This window comes from Equus caballus, chromosome 15 (assembly GCF_041296265.1).
Source record: "Equus caballus isolate H_3958 breed thoroughbred chromosome 15, TB-T2T, whole genome shotgun sequence".
Lineage (NCBI taxonomy): Eukaryota > Metazoa > Chordata > Mammalia > Perissodactyla > Equidae > Equus > Equus caballus.
In genome coordinates, this window is record NC_091698.1 from 25,812,186 (window position 1) to 25,821,538 (window position 9,353).

The 9,353-nt window shown below is 34.2% G+C and overlaps 1 long non-coding RNA gene across 1 annotated transcript; it reads left to right on the plus strand.

Annotated features, from left to right (window-relative positions):
• Positions 1–5,125: 5,125 nt before the first annotated feature.
• Positions 5,126–6,703, plus strand: LOC138917642 (uncharacterized). Its single transcript, XR_011425907.1, has 2 exons — positions 5,126–5,255; positions 6,415–6,703. It is a non-coding gene; the product is annotated as an uncharacterized lncRNA (long non-coding RNA).
• Positions 6,704–9,353: the final 2,650 nt, after the last annotated feature.

The window sequence follows — 9,353 nt, forward strand, 5'->3', positions numbered from 1 at the left end:
GGGGAAGCTCTCCTTATGAGAAAGGCGAGCTTTTCAGCTGGGAAACATGCTCCTGGTGTGCTTTCTGAGCCCCTTCCCTTTCTTTGACTCCATGATTTAATATTGGGGAAAAGCCCACATGCCTTTTTTTAATTAAAGTATAACTGACCTACTGCATTGTATTAGTTTCTGATATACAACATAGTGATTCAATATTTGTATACATTGTAAAATGATCATCACATTAGTGATGTTAATAGTTAACATTCGTCACCATACATAGCTACAATTTTTTTTCTTATGATGGAAATTTTTAAGATTTAGCATCTTAGCAACTTTCAAATATGTAGTATAGTATTATTAACTGTAGTCACCATGCTATACATTACATCCCTATGACTTATTTATTTCATAACTAGAAGTTTGTACCTTTTGACTCCCTTTGCCCATTTCTCCTACCCACCACTCCCTGCCTCTGGCAACCACCAATCTGTTCTTTGTTTCTATGAGCTTGGTGTTTTTTTGTTTTGTTTTATTTTTTTTAGATTCCACATATAAGTGAGATTATATGGTATTTGTATTTCTCTGTCTGACTTATTTCACTTAGCATAATGCCTTCAGGATCCATCAATGTTGTTGCAGATTGCAAGATTTCATTCTTTTTTATGGCTGAATAATATTCCATTGTAAATATATACCTCATTTCTTTATCCATTCATCCATCAATGGACACTTAGGTTGTTCCTGTATCTTGGCTGTTGTAAATATTCTGCAATGAACATGGGAGTGCAGATATCTAGAGTTAGTGTTTTCATTGTCTTCAGATAAATATCCAGAAGTGGAATTGCTATATCATATGGTGGTTCTATTTTAATTTTTTGAGGAACTCCATACTGTTTTCCATAGTGGCTGAACCAATTTACATTCCCGCCAACAGTACACGAGTGTTCCCACTTCTCCACATCCTTGCCAACACTTGTTATTTCTTGTCTTTTGTATAATAGCCATTGTAATAGGTATGAGGCGATATCTCATTGTGGGGTTTTTTGTGTGTGTGAGGAAGATTGGCCCTGAGCTAACATCCATTGCTAATCTTCCTCTTTTTGCTTGAGGAAGATTGTCGCTGAGCTAACATCTGTGCCAGTCTTCCTCTATTTTGTATGTGGGATGCTGCCACAGCATGGGTTAATGAGCAGTGTGTAGGTCTGTGCCCAGGATCCAAACCCACAAACCCCAGGCCTCCAAAGCAGAGCGCACACACATAACCACTATGCCACCAGGCCGGCCCCTCATTGTGGTTTGATTTGCATTTCCCTAATGATTAGTGATGTTGAGCATCTTTTCTCAATTTGAGCATCTTTCCTCTCTGTACCTGCTGCCCATCTGTATGTCTTCTTTGGAAAAATGCCTATTCAAATCCTCTGCTCACTTTGTTTTATTGGATTATTTGCTTTTTCACTATTTAGTTGTATGAGTCCTTTATATATTTTGGATATTAACCCCTTACCAGATATATGATTGCAGATATTTTCTTCCGTTCATGAAGTTGCCTTTTCATTTTGTTAATTGTTCCATTTGCTATGCAGAAGCTTTTTGTGTTTTAAATTTCTTGTTGCTGTACTTACAGGAAATTTTGCATCTTATACTTACGCATTTACTAAAGTGAAGACCAAATCTCATAAAGCTTCACCAAACAAGAAAAGATAAAATATACAGATATCCTACTTTTGTCACTCAAGAAGTGAAGACTTATCATTTTATGTTTATTTTCCTTTCGGAGGTAATGTAAATTATATGGATGGTAACACTGAGCTGGTATCTATATAGGCAAGACAAATATGGTGTCCTATTTTAAAGATTGAAGGAAAAAATCCCTCTTTTGCTTGCTACCTACTTATATGTGTTTTATTGAGCTGGATTTAAACCAGTTTTATCTTAGTAGGAAACAGACATTATGGTAGTTATTAATGCATTTACATCATCTCTTAGGCTCCAGCATCTGATATAATAGAGATACCATTTTGCGATATTCTGAAATAGAAGACTTTAGACTTCTCAATGTCATAGAAATTTCTTCTTCTCTCAGTTTTCTTGACAGGCTGTGGAATCTCAGGGATTACTATTAAAGAGCCAGTTTTTTAAATGATGTTTCTATCGAAGTCAAGGCAATTGAAAGTAAGCTTAGCTCAAGGGCAGGTAATTAACTCCGTCTCTGCATGTCTGTACTTGAGCGTAACGGCCTCTGGACAAATAGGTCTATGGTTTGGCTTACTTCTGATGAGAGTAATGGAGAGAACCAGGAACATGGCTCATGGGCATCTTGTTTCTCACTTTATTTTCAAAGGAAAATGTTTGGTTTTCTTTTAAGTGTAATTGACATAACATTATATTAGTTTCAGGTGTACAACATAACAATTCAATATTATTGCAAAGGAAAGTGTTATCTGTAGTTAAGTATAAGCTTAAGTTGGTATTTACTTTTATATAGTTCTTCCTATTTTTTTTTCCACTGGACTGTTGCAACATTTTTCACCAATTCAGCCTCAAGCACCAATGACTTTCAATAATAGATTTTCAATAAATATTTGTTGAATGGATACATGAGTGAAACTTGTTTTTTACATTCATGAGGGTGAAAGGTTTGCCTCAGTACTTTTCTGTAACTCCAAGAACTCCCTGAAATTGCACTCCAGTGTAGCCAGTCTTAACATGTTTCCCATACATCTCCCCAGTGACTGCTACAGTACATGCTTATTCATTGGTAATATTGTCTCTGCTCTCCTGAAGGATTCTCTTCAATTGCATTTACATTTTTGAAACATGGCCCACTTCTGTCTACCTTCTAAAAATTTTTAACAAACAAACCTAGCTTTAATAAGTCTATTTAATGATTTGTATAATCATTTCTTCAGAAGAAAGCAAACAGCGCGGGTCCTTGCAAAAGCAAGTTAAAGGCAGATCTGAAGAAGATGGGCGCAGGCAGGAAACAACTCAAGAACTCTTCCTTAGAAGCCTAGAGCTGTAAAAGTCAATGATCAAGTTAACCCATGATGAAACAAGTCCGTTTGACCATTTTCAGGACTTCTTTTTGGAAAAAGACAGTTACTCTTGGGTTTTGTAGGCCTTAATACAAGAACTTGATTACCTCTGTTAGAGGAAAGCCACATTGAATGCCTTTAAAAAAAATACCGCTTAGTAACACTTACAGACTCTTACAGACAGGTGAAAACTCTTTACAACAGGTAATTGAATGTTCTGGCTTTATGTATAGACCCGTGTAAATGTATATTTATATATTATAAATGCAGAACTTTCAATTTACTATTGAAAAAGTTTCCATGTTTAAAAAATTCTAAGCTGTATTTGTGATGAGGATTTTACAGTTGCTCTAGAAAAAAGAAAAAATACTTTTTCTTCCAATTCTCTACCTTGATTGAATTATGGCTATTGCTCTTACTGGTCTGTATTTGTCTAATGCAGCCCCCGTTGTAACATCTTTCAAATCCCTCTGCTTATCTACAAATCTCAGTTATTCGTCAAGTTTGAATTGTTCAGAGACAAGGATTTTCAGCAAGTAGATCAAAAGATAAATGATTTCAGGTTCTCACCAAACCCCCCTCTGGCAGCAAGTTAGCCTTCAGAGGTTTTGAAATAAACACCTTCACTGGAGCAAGTGGGTAATTCATACGTGAAGCAATAGAGTATTGTCTCCCTTGACGGCAATGAATGGCAGATTTATACAGGTTAATTCTTGATGAGAAAGAATGAATAGGAATTGTCTATTTGAGAAGTTTCCACAGATCGTCAAAACCAGACAGGGGAGACTGTTGTTCCTCTGGGTGCTTCTCTGTGCTATTCTCTTTGTGTACTGTTGCTCATTGTTTTGGAGCTCTCTAGGATAAAATAAAGCAGACATCTCTGGATTCTACAATGGGAATTCGGAGTTTTTCTTTTTCTGGCAAACAATGTCTTGTTGCCATGGTATCATTGAATCATAGACCTGACATCGGAGATGCCAGATACATTGAGAAAGGCTAGAAAAAGTCACCTACAAAGAAGAGGGAAGAAGTATTTGATCCCGATTTTCTGTATTTTATTATTAGAAAAATATAATAAATAATAATACAATCTTAGAAATACTTCATAGAATGCATTTTTAATTGTGAAGTATTATAACCATACAGAAAAGTACACAATACAAATGTTTAGTGAACTCAGTGAATTAGCACGAATAGCCATAAATCCACTCCCTCGGTCAAGATATGAAGCACATCAAGTATTTCACAGTTACCCTGGCACTCCCTCTCAATCAGTATTCCTGTCTCCCCCAAATAACCAGGGGCCTGATTTTTAAGGCTTGTAATTTAGTTTGCCTACTTGGAGACTTTTATAAATGGAATCATAGTGTTTGTATTCTTATTTCCTTTTACTCAATATTTTGCTTTTGAAATTTACCCATGTTGCTAAATATAGCTATAGTTTATTTGTTCATTTTCATTGTTGTGTATTATTGCATTGCACAAACATGACACAATTCATTTATTCATTCTTCTGGTAATGGACGTTTGGGGTGTTTCCAGATTTGGGCTCTTAAGGATGATACTGCTATGAACATTTATGTGCATTTTTCTTGGTGCACGTGATACGTCTAGAAGTGGAATTACTGGGTTAAAGAGTATGCATACGTTCACCTTAGTAAATAATATCAAACTGTTTTCCAAAGTAATTGCACTAATTTACACACCCACCAGCAGTCTAAGGGAGTTTACAATGCTCCACAAGCTTGGTACTGGGTTGTCAATCTTTTTATTTTTTGCCGTAGCGGTGGGTATAAAATGGTGTCTCACTGTGGCTGTGATTTCTGTTTCCCTAATGACTTAATGTGGCTGAATACCTCTTTAGAGGCTTATTTCCCAGTTGGTATATATGTGTTTGTGAAGTTCCCATTCAAGTCGTTTACCTAGTTTTCTGTTTACTAATTTATACTTCTTTATATATTCTGGATGCAAGCCCAATAACCTTCCACTGAGGCTTAAAATTCACTCATATACACTCATTTAATGGTGTGTTTAAATAAACAAGTTCTTAATTTTAATAATGTCCAATTTGTCAATAATTTCCTTTATGAATATGCCTTTTTTCTGTCCTATTTAAGAAATTTTTCCTTAACTTAAGGTCATAATGATGTCTGATATTATCTTCTATAAACTTTTTTGTTTTTCTTGTTGGTTTTAGAACTACAGTCCATCTGGAATTGATTTTTGTGTATTGTTGAGGTAGGTGTTGAGACTTTTTTAAAATTCCATATAGATTTCCAATTAACTCAGCACCATTTGTTGAAAAGACTATCTTTTCCCCACTGGTATGCATGACTACCCAGTCCTATCAAGTGTCCGAATAGGTGTGGCTTTGCTTTTGGGCTCTCTCTCCTATTCTGTTGGTCTATTTTTCTATCTGACAAATACCTGTTTGTTTTAATTACTGTAGCTTTACAGTGAAATCTTGTTCTCCACTAGAGCAGGTCCTTTCATGTTATAATTCGTCTTCATAAAGTATCTTGGAGCCAGGCCTGATGGCCTAGTGGTTAAAGATCTGCGCTCTCTGCTTTGGAGGCCTGGGTTCGCTTCCTGGTCAGAGAACCACACCTCCTGGCTGTCAGTTGCCATACTGTGGCAGCAACTTGCATAGAAGAACTTACAAGTAGGATATACAGCCATGTAGTGGGGCTCTGGAGAGAAGAAGCAGAAAAAGGAAAGATTGGCAACAGATTTGTTAGCTCAGGGCGAATCCTTCCCTGCAAAATAAACCCCAAAAGACAAAAACCCGTACATTAAAAAAAAGGTATCTTCGCTATTTTTGCTTTTGCATTCCCATATAATTTAAAAATCATTTAGTGAAATTCCGTGTAAAAATCTGTTATGATTTGTAATGTACTATATCAAATTATGGATACATTTAGGGCGAATTGACATCTTTATAATATTGAGTCTTCTAGTACGTAAACACATTCTTCTATTTATTTGATCTTTCTCAGTAATATTTCATAGTTTTCTGTGTAAAGATATTGATCCACAATGTTTTAGATGCTTGTTACTAGGTAGTTGAAATTTTTCGATGCTTCTATAAGTGGGTATGTTTCATTTTAAGTTTTTTATTTTTTGATTCTTGCTGACATATAAAACTCACTTGCATTTTGTATTTTGACCTTGTACTATATTCAGCAACCTTGCTAAAAGTCAATTACTCAATCTAGTAATTTAGTGGTAAATTCTTTTGGATTTTCTACATATTCATCTGTGCAAAATAACATTTTTATTCTGTCACAATTCTTATACTTTTAATTTTTTCTTGATGTAGTACACTGCCTAGGACCGCCCATATGAAGCTGAATAGCGGTGATGATAATGCACATTCTTGTCTTCTTTGTCATTACAGAGGGACAGTTTTCAACATTTCACCATAAAGTATGATACTTGCTATAGGTTAGTGTTTTTTTCTAAAGATACTATTTATTGGATTAACAAAGTTAACTTCACTTTCTAATTAAGAGATTTAATCCTGAATAAATGTTGAAATTTAGCAAATGTTTTTCTGCATCTATTTTGATGATCATATTATTTTCTTCTTTATTATGTTGATGTAGTTAGTTTATGTTGATTGATTTTCAAATATTAGTTTAACTTTGTACTCCTGGAATAAAGTCAACTTGATTTTTACATGTTAACCTTTTTGTGTATATTGCTAAATTTGATTTGTTAGTATTTTGTTTGATATTTTTGCTCTTTAATGAGATTGAGTTGTGTAAATTTTCATTCGCATAATGGCCTTATCAGGTTTTGGCGTTAAGATTAAGCCAGCCTCAAAAAATGAATTGGGAACAATCTGTTTTCTGGAAGAGTATTATAAGAGTAGAACGATTACTTCCTTAAATGTTTAGTAGCATTACATTGGTGAAGCCATCTGGACCTGTAGTTTTCATTGTGGGAAGGTTTTAAATTGCAAATTTATTTTCTTTAGTAATAATAAGACTATTCAGATATAATCCTTCTTAAGTCAGTTTTAGTATTTTTATTTTTTTAAAGGAATTTGTCTATTTAATTTAAACTTAAAATTTTAGACATAATGTTATTCATAAAATCCTGCAATTATCTCTTTAATGTGGCAGGATCTGTAGTGATGTCCCCCTTTTCATTCCTGATATTGACTATTTTTGCCTTTTTTTTTTTTCAGTGAGTCTCACCAGGAAAATGTCGATTTTATTAGTCTTTTCAATGAACCAATTTCTGGCTTTTTTGATCCTTTCTACTGTGCTTTTTGTTCTATTTCACTAATTTCTTCTCTTTTTTCCTATTCTTTTTCAGAATAATTTGCTGTTATTTTGCCTAAATTCTTGAGAATGGGAGTTTAAATCATATTTTCAGTCTTCTTTTCTAATATATGTGTTTTGAGCAGATAATACATTTTCCACTAAGGCAAGGTATTTAGGTACATCTCACAAGTTTTAATATGTCATATTTTCATTAATGACTGGTTAAAAATATTTTCTAATTTCCATTGTGATTCCTCTTTGACCCATGGGTTATTTTAAAATTGTATTTCTTAGTTACCAAACATCTAGGGATTTTTTATTATACCCATTCCTGTGCATGTGTAGTGGCTTTAATTCACATTTCCCTAATTAGTAATGATGTCAGGCATCTTTTGATCTATTTATTAGCCATTCATATTTCTTTGGAGAAATGTCTGTTCAAATATTTTGCCCACTTTTTTAATGGGGTTATTTTTTTAATTTATTGAGTTGTAAGATTTCTTTATATATTCTACATACAAGTCCCTTATCAAATATATAATTTGCAAATATTTTGATTGTCTTTTTACTTTCTTTTTCTTTTGTTTCCCCCTTTAAATTAATTCATTGGTGTTCTATTGCCAGTTTGCTGAACAAGGGTTCTGGCGACATCTATGATATGCTATGAAATTCTTATATGAAGAGGCAATTTGGAGGCTAAAAGCACTGGTCTAGCTGCTTAGCTTCCAACACTTCCAGAAAATTCCTTTATGCTATATTTATATAAACTTTTGTATCCAGGAACTAAAGGAGCAAAGTAAAGAAACATATTTCTTATATTGCTAATTATGTCATACTTTATATGCATTCATACAGATCTCCTTTAAGATATCTGCTACAATGATTTCTGTAGTATATGGTACAAAGAATAAAACGTATTTTAAAAGAAGCCCAAGGTTGTAACATTGATCACTCTTTTTACTTTCTTTTTTTTTTTTTTAAGATTGGTGCCTGAGATAACAGCTGTTGCCAATCTTCCTTTTTTTTTTTCCTCCCCAAATCCCCCAGTACATAGTTGTATATTTTAGTTGTGGGTCCTTCTAGTTGTGGCATGTGGGACACCGCCTCAACATGGCCTAATGAGCAGCGCCATGTCCGCACCCAGGAACTGAACCCTGGGCCGCCAAAGCGGAGCACATGAACTTAACCATTTGGCCACGGGGCCAGCCCCCTCTTTTTACTTTCTTGATGGTGTACTTTGAAACACAAAAGTTTATGATTTTGATGAATTCTAACTCATCTTCTTTTTTATCACTTATGCTTTCAGGTGTCGTATATAAGATATCAATGCCTAACTCAAGGTCACAAAGAATTACTCCTCTGTTTTCTTCTAAGAGGTTTATAGTTTTAGCTCTTACATTTATGTCTATGATGCACTGTGAGTTAATTTTTGTGTATGATGTAAGGAAAAGATGTAAATTCATTCTTTGGCATGTGAATATCCAGTTGTTTCAGCAACATTTGTTGAAAAGAGTATTCTTTCCCCATTGAATCATCTTAGCATTATTGTCAAAAATCAGTTAGCTGTAAATGTGAGAGTTTGTTTCTGTGTTATCAATTCTACTCCCTTAATATACATGTCTGTCCTGTGCCAGTACCACAGTATCTTGATTTCTGTAACTTCACAGTAACTTTTGAAATTGGGAAATGTGAGTCCTCCATCTTTGTTCTTTTTCAAGACTGCTTTGGCCACTGTGGGTATTTCCATATGAATTTTAGAATCAGCTTGTCAGTTGCTGCAAAAAAAACAAAGTGAGCTGGGTTTCTGATCAGCATTGCATTAAATCTATAAATCAATTTGGGAAGTATTGCCATATTAACAATATTAGTTCTTCTGATCTGTGATCCTGGGATATCTTTCTATTTACTTAGGTCTTCTTTAATTTCCTTCAACAGTGTTTTGCAGTTTTCAGTGTACCAGTCTTATGTTTCTTTTGTTAAATTTATTTCTATGTATTTTATTATTTTTAATGCTACTGTAAATGGGATTGTTTTCCTTTTTTTTAAAAGATTGGCACCTGAGCTA